The following is a 15,174-nucleotide window of genomic DNA, read 5'->3' as shown; positions in this document are numbered from 1 at the left end:
AGCTCTGTCACATCCTTAGATTTGACAGTGCCTGCCATTATTATCATATTAATGATTAATTGGCTGATAATTAATCGATTACCTTTCTTTAACAAACGTTGTTCCACATCCTTTGACCTTTTCCAGCAGCCTGGCTATGTGATGGGCCATTTGTGGTTGTCTGTCATAGACACAGACATTGAGAAGCAGTGTGTTGTAGGGGCCCCGTGCTGCTGCTTGTTTCACTGCCCCACTGTTCCTGTGAGTCAGGGGCCAGGTCTTGGCGACAGGTTGACGCACATGCAACTATATAACAGAGACACATCAATAATTACACATGCTTATTTAATTCCCAGCCCCCTTAAAACCTTACCCATCCATTACAGGAGTTTATTACATAGACAGTCCTTTCCTTCATTGATTCAATCATTGTAATGGTTGGTTTATAGACTCATATAAAAAGGCTGATTGTCCAGGGGCCCAATAAAACTAAACATCCTTTACCTGTCTTTCATTTGCTCTCTTCTTCTGCTCTGCTTTGTATACAGCACAACACCCTCTCCCCACCCTCTCCACACACACACATACATGCTCGCACCATGCTTCTCCTTCTAGGATTTGTCACTTATACACCCACCCTGCCTCAGCCTCTTAAAGGGGCTCCCCCTCTTCCTCCTTCTTCCTGCTTAGTGTTAACTCTCTCCAGGCGCTAGCTTTGTCCCTGCTGGGGAGCTGGTAATTGCAGGGGGCTTGGGTAGTAAACAGGTTGCAGCGTGCGTGTAGTTGTGACAGGTGCTCTGTGAAGCTAACTAGCTTTGAAGGCCTATGCTTGTTCAATTCTCCATCCCCCATGCCGCGTTAGACCCAGCAGCGATCAGCAACGCTTCTTCACAGGGCGACTTCAGTGCGAGCACGATGTAATAATTAGCCAAAGCTTTGCTACAAAACAACAGAGAGTTAGAGAGATAAATGAACGTGGAGGGAAAGATGTATTGGAGGGTAAGAAAATAGGGGGAAAGCAGGGAGGGAACAAACCGTAACCACCGAGGCTGAGTGTCCTTGAAGATAATTTGAACAGACGGCCAGCTGAAAAGAAAACCAACATCTCTTGAGATATTCTAAACTAATTGCCTATATTTATGGGTCCGTGGTAGGCAAATTAAAAGAAAAAAAATCAACATGGTTTATTTTTAAGATGTTTATCTGCTAGTCCCCAGCTTCTATTCTCCTGACATACAAGTCGCTTGAATTTGGAAGTAGCTTGACAGTCATCAGTAAGTGATCATTTGGATTGAGATCTGTTGCTTAGATGTGTCGTTTCTGGCTCTAAACCGCTGACAACATGGCAGCTTGGTAAACACAAACGCCTGGCTCCGAAAAGTCCTGTCAAAAGCCAATGGGAGATGTCAAAGATGACATGTCCATGGTTTTTCTACAGAGATGGCACAAGAGAAATGGAAAAATAAGTGTAGTTCAAGCGCACACAGGAATTGTTACTTTAAATAAACAGAATATGATACTGTATGTTATTGATTACCCTGATCCTGTCTTTTGGATGTGAAAGTTAAGTGGCACTCTACTTTACAAGGAAAAAAACAAAGCAGAGAGAAACCTTCAATGACAGGGAAAAGCTGAACAAGAAAAGGCTGATGATTGATCGTGGCTGAGTAGATTGTAGCGATAAGGTAGACGTATTTAACTCCAAAAAGGGGAAAAAGAGGGACATTTTAAAAAGGAATAAGACAAATGGAGGGAGAGGCGAAAAGAAAAATTAAGACAGCAATGTGAAGAATCTCAGCAGGGAAAGGAGAGAAGCACATAATAAGGGAGAGGCACTCATGCTTTTCCATTTGTATGCAACCAACAGACCAGTTATGGGACTAGAGGGCAGAACATGTTGTTACCTGCACATGGCATAAACAAGGGCTGCCTCTGTTGTGTGACTGGTATGACCATCCACGACACATTCAATTAACTATTTCCTTCGCTTCTGTTTCCCTTATTCCTCCTTCTTTCATGTTGTCCATCTTGTTTTCCTTCCATCCTATCCTCTTCTCTGAACCACACACACCAGTGCGTGATGCAACCATGTTATTGGTACTGTGAGGTTCAACCAAACACAGCAGTATGAAAGACATCATGCATACAAACACACACACAAACACACACACTATTACAACTGGCTGCTCTTCACACACTTGTACCTTTATGTACGTTTACATAAATGAAGATGAAGTGTAATGCACACAGTAGTATTAAAGCACTTTCAAGTATGCACAACCCAAATATGTCCGAAAGCACATACACTCATACCAAAGCACACACTTACACTTCAAAGTGCAATGTGTGAGAGCAAGACGAACAGTTGATAAGAGTGAATGATGGATTTGAACTGAAAGGACAGCAGAGAAAATGTGTGGAGATTCAGGATTAAAGAAATGATGCATCATGCAAAACTCACCTTTATATTTCAATATCCAACACCCTGTATGACTGTGTCTCATTCTTTCGCTTCCTTTCTTTTAATTTTCGCTCTGTTTTTTTTACCACAACTCTCACAGAAACCTTTCTTTCCTCCTTTTCCAATTCTTTAGACCTCTTATAGTACACTGAACAAAAATATAAACGCAACACTTTTCGTCGTCCATAACATACGCCTGCCCATACCATAACCCCACCACCACCATGGGCCACTCGATTCACAACATTACCCTAACCCTACCCCTACCCCTACCCCTACCCCTAACCCTACCCTACCCCTCACACCAGATACTGACTGGTTTTCGGACCCCCCCAATAAAGCAAAACTGCACGTTTCAGAGTGGCCTTTTATTGTGGCCAGCCTAAGGCACACCTGTGCAATAATCATGCTGTCTAATCAGCATCTTGATATGCCACACCTGTGAGGTGGGATGGATTATCTCGGCAAAGGATAAGTGCTCACTATCACAGATTTTTTCAGATTTTTGAACAATATTTGAGAGAAATGGTTATTTTGTGTATATAGAAAATGTTTTAGATCTTTGAGTTCATCTCATGAAAAATGGGAGCAAAAACAAAAGTGTTGCGTTTATATTTTTGTTCAGTGTATGAATCAAACCTGTAAATTAGTCATTCATTTAGCCGATATTTGGTTATTGACCATAGGGCTATTTTAATAATACAGTTAGCACATAACAAAATCAATGCCAGCCAGCTTGTTATCCTTGTGAACCTTGAGCAAACACATTATAAAGTCTATGTACTTAATGATCAAATACAGGTAAAGCTCCTTCTGTCAATCTTCCCTTTTCTAATTTCCCGGAAAGCACATACAGCAACCTTTCCATTAATTTCCACCCAGCAACACCTCATTAACACACCACTGCAAACACCCATCTGTCCCCGTCAGACCTCCATCACACGAGGTCACATGTTTCAACCAGTTGACCAATGACCTGGCACTCTAACCATTGAGGCAGTGGGGCAGTGAGCAGGCGGGTATAACTTTAAGTAGCCTCTACTGATGGGATGGACTTGGTTCAGAAACCCAACCAATGATACTTTAGCTTTAGAAAAATGGTTATCTTAGGTAAGTGTATATTAAATCCTCTCTATGGATTCAATACTCTCTTCAAGACACATGAAGGTAAGTGGAAAAGTTATAAATACTGTCTGATGGTAATATTGATGTATGTTATCTTTTATGGGAATGTGTGAAGATGAAGTTGATGATATTCATGGTGCTGTTGCCTTTGCAGGGATGTTTCTTTCAGTGGTCTTGCTTCTGTGACAATGTTGACTCAAGGACATTGCAAATTAAATGCATAACATACTAATGCCCTCTCCCTAATGCAGGTGTTTTCAAAGTCTGACCCTACACATCCCCCCTAAAGACTAAAGAAAACAGTCGATTAGAAGTAAACCTTCCTAGCTGATTTTCAGGCTTTTGACTTTTTCAAAGTTCTGGCACTAACCTCTTTGTATGTGACAGCAGTAAAAGTCAATGGAGTGTAAGACCATACATCTGCAAATGTACACAAGCCCTTTCACAGCTTAGGCACTTATCACCCTTACTGTCACTGGCTATGGGAATGTCTACAATGTGTACTCTATTATTCCAGCACTGAGTGTTTAGAAGAAGCCCCAGTGAAGTAATACGTAAGTACTCTAGATCTGGTGTTTCTGACAGTTTCACGCACACACAAACACAAAGACACATTCACACATACACTTACACTTTCACACCCATAAAGCAGGGTTGCCAACTTTGGGTACCTGGCTGGAGTGAGATTTTGATATCATGGTTTAATTACACATATGCGCACGAAATGACTGCTATCGTGTCAGCAGCGGGACCGTAGCATATATATAGGATATATATACAATATATACAAATACACAATATTGGACACAGACTATAAAGGGCACAAAGTTTCATTCACTAATGAAAGTCAAACACATGTTTGTTTCCACTGTTTTATTGTGTGCCTGTCGCGATAAGCAATTAATTGACTTATCAAATAATAAAAATGAACTCGATAAATTGCCATTTACATGAGGATGTGACTAGCAGTTTGAAAGGATGTACTTGAATTATTATTATATATTATTATCATTATATGCCGACAATATTATCGTTTATCGCAATAATTTCCGGGAAAATGTATCCAACAAAATTAATTATCGTGAGAGGCCTATACATGAAACACACACACACACAAACAAATCTACAGACTTACTCCAAACTGCCAAATATGTTAATTAACACACTCTATTTTGGCCTAGTAGAACAATAAGCAGCAGACTTTTACTTTGTTATCATTTCTACTGGATCTTAGATCTGCGCTTGCGCAATACGGGTCGGCAGTTGCGAGAGAGTATTTTTGTTGGGTAATCTATGGTAGGGCTAACCTATACAGCGGTGGGGCTCAAGTCAGTATTTGCAATGTAATTACATACACTCTCCCCTTGACAGTGAAACGCCACGCTTGAGGTTTAGATTATTTCCCTGTCTCAATCCAAATTGAACTGTGTGAAATAAAAAGGCACATCTGTCTTGTAGTAAATAAAAAGGCGACCTGGAGCCAATCCTGCAACTTCCCCACAGGTGAAAGAGTTGACATGCTGAAAGCCCAACCCCTGCAGGGGGGTCTGGGGGGATTCTCCCCCAGGAGATTTTTTGAAATACTAACATAAAATACACATTCTGGTACTCTCTTGAGAAGAAAAATAAATAGCTGAACCTGCTGCTCCTCACAGAAGAGGAGAGGCTGTGTGAATTATTTTACATTGTGGATAAGGGTGGATAGCCCCCATTGTTCTGTGTGTCAAAATGAAAGACAGCCCACACACCTACCAATCATCAAACCGTGGGGTCTTATTTCATTACGTGTTGATTTCTATCAACACGTAATGTTGTATCGATGTATATAGAGATGTACTACCGCAAAAGTATTCTCTGTCGGGACTTCCTGCAACAACACCACGCCGTTATCTTGATTCTGATTGGCCAGAAGACATTATCAAAGATGTTTTATTGAGAAGACGATCACTACGTGACAAAAGTTTTCAAAACCGTTTCTAGTCTTCGGTATTCTTGTTTTTTGGCGTGAGAATAGTTTGGGCAGCGTGAGAGCGTGAGATTGAGAGTGAAAGCGTGTGTCACACGCCAGATGCGTGAGAGTTGGCAACCCTGGTTAAACCCACCGCAGCAACCTGCCACACTGCTCACCAGCAGCCTGTGTAACGTTAAGTCTCACGTAGTCAGACCCACCGTTGACTTCATCAAAATAAAAATATTTGTAAAAATAATGTGGTTACCTACCGTTTGACCTCCCGCTTCAGATGAAAATGTCAGTCACGGCATTATTGAGGCGCTGACACAGACGTTTCACGTTTACTTTTCGATTTCTCCGCCATAGAGTTAGGTTGTTCTTCATAGGATAGAGACGCAATGACCCGCCCTAAGCTGCCTCTGATTGGTTTGTATACGTGGTGCCTTTCGTTGGGTTGGTTAGATTTAGCCTCGAGGGCTGATGATTGGTTATCACATATCTCGGTCAGCCAATCGGGGGCAGAATAGGGCGGACTCACCCTGTCCCTGATTCGAACTACGGCAAGCCTCGAGCAACAAGTTATGGAAATATATCATTAAATACAAAAATAATTATAAAGTAGTGAGAGGGGGAAAAAAGCGTGTGAAATGGCAAGTGTGGCGTGAGGCGTGTGAAGAGGTTAAATTGCGTGACTCTCACTCTCAAAGGGTGAGACTTGGCAGCTCTGCATAAAGGGAGGCTAGGTGGCGTTTAGTCTGTCTGTGTTGACCAGAATATTCTGTCACAACAAGGGCTCTGTACTTCAGGGTGACACCAGTCCGGGCTTGTGGAGGAGGAAGAGCCACTGCCTCTGTTGGCACTGAGTTGAAACGCACGCACGCACGCACGCACGCACGCACGCACGCACGCACGCACGCACGCACGCACGCACGCACGCACGCACGCACGCACGCACGCACGCACGCACACACACACACACACACACACACACACACACACACACACACACACACACACACACACACACACACACACACACACACATATTCAGTACGAGCAAGTACTACAAGAAGCAAGTATGTGTGATGCAGACAGAGACAGATAACGAGAGAAACGTTAACAGGTTGTTTAAAAGAAGCTTCGACCTGTCACAGAGCTCGAGCCTTAAGCCAAAGGGTGAATTATCTGACCACCAATCTCTCTATAAGTCTAGCAGGGCGGCCAAAACTCACACCAACGTATTTTCTTTGCTCATCACCCCTTTTTTTCACATCTTATTCCATGTGTCTCTCCCCTCCTAACGTCGTCTTCTCTGTTGCTCCCTTCAATATATATTTCCGTTTGAGCATACTTCTTCGTGATTTCCTCAGTCTCGTTGTGTTGTCGGTCAACCGAGTCTCGGTAGGATTTTTCTCTTCCACTTTCTGTTGTTAGTTTCATCCCCTGCCCTTTTTTGTTATTCTGTCTCTGTATAACAAGGACTGTCCGTATTCTCCAGTGGCATTGCTATTGAAAAGGTATATTTTTAGATATATCATGTTATTTTGTTATTACTTTATAGCTCCGCAATTTAATTTGGTCTGCAGCACATAGTTAGAACAGGTAGATTGGTAATGTATGATCATGTGAAGTTAAAAAGTGAATGGCTATCTGGAAACTCACAGAAACCTTCGACATGAGTGCAAGAGAATTTTAACAGCATTATTTGTTAACCATGAATTCCTCACGTTGACCCATCACCACGAATTAAAGAGATCACTCAGGGGCAAATTCACAAAGAACCAATTGCAGCCTCGGATAGCTCCATGGATTTTGCATTACTTGCAGCCTCTATCTGCCTCGTCTCAAGGTCCGGTTGACAAAAGATATTGCAAAATTGGTATTACAGCACAAAAAATGCTACAAAGCTTTTCAGCTCATTGAGTTTTGGCCCTTTTTTGCATCTGGTTGCAATTATCCATGTTGTATAGTATGCATGTGCAGTGGAGGTCCATGCGTCCCAACACACTTAATCGATTCAGGCCAGGTTTTGGCAATTCATTTAGTAACAAACCGGGCTTGGGTCGTCGATATACAACAATATGTAGTGAAATTAAGTGCCATTCAAGAGTGAACCATACAGATTCTGAAATTCACCGTAATAGTCTCTTTAAAAACGTATGTTATACAGCTGTCTGCTTGTTGCAAAGCATTAAGATCTTTGGTCTTGTGTGAAATGTCTGGTCTGTAACACCAACTTTTTATGTTGTTCATTAGAAACAAACTCCTATTGTTAGAACGGGGTACAAAAATACTGGACTCAAATGCGACGGCTCAGATTTTAATGAAAAAATAAAACAAAGTTTTAACAAAAAATCACTCATGCGAGGACAAAACAAAACTTCTCGATTTCAAACAAACAAAACTCTCCTCTCTGGTTTTAACGCTGGGTCTCTGGACATGGAAGCACACTGAAACAAGACGAACTGGCACAAGACAAAGGGAGACAAGGACTATTTATACATGAGGGAATAGGGACCAGGTGGAAACAATCAGGGGCGGGACAGAGGGCTGACGATGATGGAAAATCACCCAAAGTGAGGAATTAACAAGGCCTGAAAGGAAAGACCAGAGGTAAGTACAAAATAAAACAGGAAATGGGAAAACGAGACATGACATGAAATAGGCAGACAAGACATGAAGTAACAAGAAAACCTGACTCTACATAGAAACCTGACTAGACTTGGAATTACATACTTGACTAAACATGAAGTGACAGACATAAAACAAACACGACTAACACAATTGACGAGACACCACAGTACCCCCCCCTCTAGGGACTGCTCCGGAAGTCCCAGACCCTCCTGGATGATCCTGATAAAAGTCAGTGATCAAACTCCGATCTACAATGAAGCTTGCAGGGACCCATTGTCTTTCTTCGAGACCGTAACCAACCCAGTCCACGAGGAATTGTTTCCCTCGACCACGGTTACGGACTCCAAGCAGTTTCTTAACAGTGTAGACAGGACCACCATCAACCATCCGGGGAGGCGGTGGGGGCTTAGAGGCGGGCACCAGAGGACTCTCTCTTACAGGCTTGACCTTCCCCACATGAAACGTCGGATGGACCTTGAGCGACCTGGGTAGACGTAAGCGCACAGACATTGGGTTAATCACCTTAGACACCTGGAAAGGACCCATGAACCTTGGGGCTAGCTTTCTGGACATGACATGAAGGGGTAAGTCTTTGGTAGCCAGCCAAACGCTTTGTCCAGGCCTATAGGATGGAGCAGGTCTGCGATGCCGATCCACCACCTTCTTCATCTGGCTGGCACTGCGCAGGAGAGCACGACGAGCACCTTCCCAGATCCGGCGGCACCGACGGACCATGGCGTGTGCCGACGGGACCGTGACCTCACCTTCATTGGCAGGGAACAAGGGTGGATGATACCCATAAACACACTGGAAAGGAGTAAGTCTAGTAGCTGCGGTGGGCAGTGTGTTGTGAGCATACTCGACCCACACCAGGTGCTTGCTCCACGATGCCTGGTTCTGGGAAACGAGACACCGCAAACAGGTCTCCAGCTCCTGGTTGATCCGCTCTGATTGGCCATTGGACTGCGGGTGGTAACCCGAAGACAAGCTGACGGTGGCACCCAGGAGATGGCAGAACTCCTTCCAAAAACCTGAGATGAACTGGGGGTCTCGGTCCGATACGATGTCCCTGGGAAAACCATGAATGCGGAAAACTTCACGTAACATGACCTCTGCCATTTCTTTGGCAGAGGGGAGCTTGGGTAATGCAATGAAATGTGCCATCTTACTGAATCTGTCCACCACCGTCAGGACGGTGGTGTTTCCCTCGGAAACGGGTAATCCAGTGACGAAGTCCATGGAGAGGTGTGACCATGGACGATGTGGAACAGGAAGAGGCTGCAGCAGACCCATCTGAGCTTGTTTGGAGGTCTTGTTTCTGGCACAAACGGTGCAGGCTGCCACATACTCTGCCACCTGTTTCTCCATAGCCGGCCACCAGAAACGTTGCTTTATCATAAAGATTGTGCGTTTAACCCCCGGATGACAGGTGAGCAAAGACGTGTGAGCCCAGTGAATTACCTGGGAGCGAACTGAAACAGGTACAAACAACCTATTTTGCGGGCAACCACTAGGAGCCGGGCTCTCACCATGTGCTTGCTTCACCACAGATTCTATTTGCCATGACACTGCCCCAACCACACAATGAAGTGGAAGGATGCTTTCAGGTTTTTGGCAGCAGGTTCAGGCTCGTACATGCGTGACAAAGCATCTGGTTTCACATTCTGAGAGCTTGGTCTGTATGACAAGGTGAAGTTAAAGCGACTAAAAAACAATGACCATCTAGCCTGGCGTGGGTTTAGTCATTTGGATTTTCTAATGAATTCCAGGTTCTTGTGATCAGTCCATACTAGAAATGGTTGTTCTGCTCCCTCTAACCAATGATGCCAGTCTTCTAAGGCTATCTTTACTGCCAAAAGTTACTTGTTCCCCACATCGTAATTCCTCTCTGCGTCTGTCAACTTCCGTGACAAGAAAGCACAAGGATGGAGTTTGTTGTCCTGAGCAGACCTTTGGGAGAGCACCGCTCCGACGCCTTCGTTCGAGGCATCCACCTCCACAATGAATTGTCTCTGCGGGTCAGGCACTGTGAGGATTGGAGCGGTTGTGAACAACGTCTTAAGTCTTTGAAAGGCTTTCTCCGCCTCAGTGGTCCACTTAAAAACAACATGAGAAGAGGTTAGTGCATGTAATGGCGCCGCAATGGTGCTAAAGCTTCTTATGAACCTTCTGTAGAAATTGGCAAAGCCTAAGAATTGTTGGATCTGTTTCCTGTTTGTGGGAGTTGGCCAATCTTCCACAGCACTAACCTTTACTGGATCCATCTGAACATGGTTAGCGGTGACGATATAACCCAGGAAGGAGACCGTCTTGACATGAAACTCACATTTCTCAGCTTTGCAGTACAGTTGATTCTCCAACAGTTTCTGGAGTACTTGGTGGACATGTTGAATGTGAGTTTCCTCATCCGGTGAGAAAATTAAGATGTCGTCAAGGTAGACGAAGACAAACTTGTTGAGAAAGTTCCTCAACACATCATTGATCATACCCTGAAAAACACCTGGAGCATTGCATAAACCAAAAGGCATAACAAGATATTCGTAGTGGCCACTCGGAGTGTTGAACCCTGTTTTCCACTCATCCCCCTCCCGAATTCTGACGAGATGATAGGCGTTTCTGAGGTCCAGTTTGGTGAATACTTGGGCATCCTGCAACAGTTCAAACGCTGTAGACATTAGTGGAAGGGGGTATCTATTCTTGACCGTTATTGCATTGAGTGGACTATAGTCTATGCATGGACGGAGGGAACCATCTTTCTTGCCCACAAAGAAAAAGCCTGCAGCCGCAGGTGATGATGACGGTCTAATGAGTTCAGACTTAAGGGAAGAGTCAATATACGTCTTCATGGCCCCTCTTTCTGGTGCAGAGATGGAGTAAAGCCGACCTCTAGGGATCGGAGCTCCAGGCAAAAGGTCAATAGGGCAGTCATAAGGTCGATGAGGTGGTAGCTGTAGAGGAAACTTCTGTGTAGCTATGTAGTGGGAGTCACCGACTCAGGAAGGAGACACGGGAAGAGCAGTAGCTTTGATGTCAAACACATGATGGTTTATTTGGAGTTAACGGCCGGAGGATTCACATCACAAGTCCAAGAGTCAGAGGTTCTGACTTCACGGTAGAGTTGCCACGTCAATTCTGAAGAACTCTACCCCAGACCCATGTATTTAGCTAGTTCAGAGAGCATCATCAACATGCTGCATAACAAGATAGAATGATAACACCTCTATCAGCTGACGCCAACAGGCAGGAACAGGGAGACAAAACACTGAGAGCACAGCAGCCAAGGTTACAGGTGCCTGTGCTCAGTCAGGACAGTTTGAACTGATACACTGGGTCAAAGTTATGGGCCTTGGAAAATATTCCACAACAGTAGCGAAGTAGCCTTAGTCTTGTCAAAAACCTCTTTTAGGTCCAGATAACATGCAGGCACTCTGGACAGGTCAGCATACTCTGACTTGATGTCAGTGGTAACTCTATTGGGGATGTCTGTCTGATTAACAGACTGTCTGGAGTTCCCAGGGGAGGCTAAGCAGGTTACTTTATAATCAGAGCCCCAGTTCTTAATGTTTCCCGACCGCCAGTCAATATTCGGATTGTGCCTGAGGAGCCATGGAAGTCCCAAAACTATAGGGTGAAGTGCAGAGTCAAATAAGTGGAATCTTAATGTTTCTGTGTGAATGTCATCTATGGTTACTTGAACGGGTTCAGTTATATGGGTTACTCTGAATAACAGCTTGCCATCTAAGGCACTGGCATCTACAGGAGAAGTCAAAGGAACAGTAGTAATGCCCAGTCTTTTAACAAGACCCCAGTCCATCAAACTTTCGTCCGCTCCTGAATCCACTAGTACCCCCTGAGTCATGGTGTGGTCACGTAACTGTAATTTTACCTTGGTCAATGAACGTGGAGGAAAGTCAGCTGCAGAAAATCGGCTCACCAGCGCCCTCCGTCGCGCCGATGAGCCTGTCCTTTTAACGGGCAGGAAGATGCAGCATGGCCATGTTGTCCACAGTAGAAGCAGCATCCTTCACGGAAACGGCGCTGTCGTTCCTCTGCCGTGATCCTGGCTCCGCCCAGCTGCATTGGTTCCTCGGATGATGTTGTCAGAGGTGTATTGTTTATCCATGGGCGTTGTGGGGCAGATGGGCGCACGCTGGTCCTTAACCTTTCACTGTTCCTTTCATTAAGTCTAATATCAATGCGGGTAGACATTGCAATGATAGAGTTAAGATATGTTGGTAGCTCCAGGGGTGCTAATTGATCCTTAATAGAATCCTTTAATCCATTCATAAAGGCATCAATAAGGGCTGGGGTGTTCCACCCACTATCTGCTGCTAAAGTGCGAAATTGTATCGCATAATCTGCCACTCTTGTGGATCCCTGTTTAATCTGCATTAACACTCGGCTGGCCTCTCTGGCTGGTGAAGAGTGATGAAAAACACGCTTTAGAGTCTGAAAATATGTTCACTGACTGGCACACTGGAGAATTAGAGGACCATTCGGCCGTAGCCCAGGCGGCAGCTCGCCCGGTTAAATGGGACAGCATAAAGGCTACTCTAGCTTAGTCTGAGATAAAGGCTGAGGGGTTATGGGTGAAATGCAGTTCACACTGTACCAGAAAGGGGCGACAGTCCCCAGAGTCCCCGGAAAACTTTTCTGGAGATGCAAGGCGAAGCGACGTTCCAGAAGAGGGAATGTGGTCTGCAGCAGCACCAGCGGATGCAACGGATGGGCTTGGAATAGTAGGAGACCGTGTAGATCAGGGGTACTCAAACTTTTTTGTTAAAGGTCCACTTGTGAATTGTATACAAGGTCAATGGTCCGGATCAATGCCAGTAAAGTCCCCCCACACCCCCGGAGCGGAGCAACGAAACTGAAATTAAGAAGCAGTTTCGGCGCGCTATGCATGTACTTTGGTCAGGAGGTTTTAAAGTGCTATATAAATAAAGTTTGATTGGATTGGATTAATCTACCTTATTTGGGGGCCCCCTTCTGGTCCAAGCACTTGTCTGTCGATAAACGGCGCCCCTATATACACACAGACATTTCATTTCATTTGTCCCGCTCATGGTACGCAAAACCAAATGTACAATAATTGCCACAACACATGACTACCATTGAGCGAAAAGGAGCAGGGAGAAGAATACAATCTTATGTGACCTGCCCCTTTCTAAAAAAAAAACAAATAAATACAAATAGATGGTCTGCCCTTCATAATAATAATAATAATTTTTTTTTTTTTCACAGCCAAACATAACAGTATCTTAGGATACTAAGAGAAACACCCAAAAAAACTTATTTCCCACTTGACGGTTAACGGAAAGAAACAAAACAACACCAAAACATCACATGTATAAGGAAAAGAAAAGTGCAACACCCTCATCTGAGTCCTACTGGAGAAGAAGGTGGAAAGCGACGCATGATGATAATAATAACAAAATGTACATTCAATACATACACACATACAGTATCATGGCTTGAACTAGTGGGAGAAATTGCACTGTTTGTCTGTAGACAATGCCTTGAATCTTGGCAAAAATGGCATTAGAAGCATTAGAAAGTCAAGGTAAACTTGTGGTTAACTTAAATGCGCGTGACACTCACGCACACAAGTAAATATATGCACGTTCATTCTCAGAACGCGTCAGACACAAGACAATATACATTAAAGGGGACCTGTCATGCAAAATGCACTTTGTGATGTATTTTATACATAAATATGTGTCCCCGGTGCGTCGGGGAACTCAAGCAGCGTCAGAAAATAAAACCCGCTCTCTTTTCCTCCGTAGGTTACCCAAATATTTTAACATCAGGGGTACAACGAGCGGATACAGATTTGCTGCCAATCTGATGTCAAATCGGCAGCGGACCCACAGAAAATTGCTATCAGAAACAATGCCTGACGCGTTTTGAACGTGTTTTGGACGTAATCTCGTCTTTGTTTACATTAGCAAGCCTCGCTAACACTCAGAGCTAACCTGTACTGCAGAGCACATGTGTTTTAAAAAGCAGGAAATCAAAAAAGGAACTCACCTTGTGATAAACCCGCGAGAGAAAAAGCATTTGAGATCCATACTATTTCAGAAAAAATCCTTTATGTGGATAAGAACAGGATGGCGTTTTATTACAACATAATTTAACTTTATCTCCGGTAGAATTCTGATCAGGCATTAGCTCCGCCTCTTTTTTTTTAAAGCTAAGGACCCAAAATCCGCGTTTCTCTAACAGGGCTGCACAAGAGGGGTATGAGCAGTATGAGGCATGGCTAAAATGGGTGAACTGTTTGGTATTTTAAGCAAAAAACTTCACAGACCTATATTTGTATAGGTATGGCCCTACAATATATTTTTTCCAATATAGCATAATAGGTCCACTTTAATTTACATCAGAATCTTTTTTTTTTTTTTTTTTTTATAAATGGGACACAGGGTTCGGTCCGGATTGATTTGCAGTTCGGTCCGGATCCGGACATTGGTCCGGAGTTTGAGAAGCCCTGGTGTAGATGATCCAGCTTCGAGCTGGGCAAGAGCTCCGTGCACTTGAACCGCCACGATTAACTTGATTCGTTACAGCCTCCTGGAATTCTGCTTGGCGATCAGTGAGGTTACCAACTCCTCTGTTAATGGAGACCAGCTGCGCAGCATGGTGAGCAAGCTCTGCTCTCTGTCCTTTGCTTTAATTCTTTCTGAGTCGGCTGAGTCCATGTTGGCCAGTTCGTTCTGTTAGAACGGGGTACAAAAATACTGGACTCAAATGCGACGGCTCAGATTTTAATGAAAAAATAAAACAAAGTTTTAACAAAAAATCACTCATGCGAGGACAAAACAAAACTTCTCGATTTCAAACAAACAAAACTCTCCTCTCTGGTTTTAACGCTGGGTCTCTGGACATGGAAGCACACTGAAACAAGACGAACTGGCACAAGACAAAGGGAGACAAGGACTATTTATACATGAGGGAATAGAGACCAGGTGGAAACAATCAGGGGCGGGACAGACGCTGACGATGACGGAAAATCACCCAAAGT

General features: G+C 44.0%; 1 protein-coding gene across 2 annotated transcripts in view; it reads left to right on the top strand.

Annotated features, from left to right (window-relative positions):
* LOC117556709 (MAM domain-containing glycosylphosphatidylinositol anchor protein 1) overlaps positions 1-15,174 on the top strand; it is a 198,876-nt gene that overhangs the window by 68,411 nt on the left and 115,291 nt on the right. The window lies entirely within an intron of this gene.

This window comes from Gymnodraco acuticeps, unplaced genomic scaffold (genome assembly GCF_902827175.1).
Source record: "Gymnodraco acuticeps unplaced genomic scaffold, fGymAcu1.1, whole genome shotgun sequence".
NCBI classification, from domain to species: domain Eukaryota; kingdom Metazoa; phylum Chordata; class Actinopteri; order Perciformes; family Bathydraconidae; genus Gymnodraco; species Gymnodraco acuticeps.
This window is presented reverse-complemented; position numbering and strand designations above follow the sequence as displayed.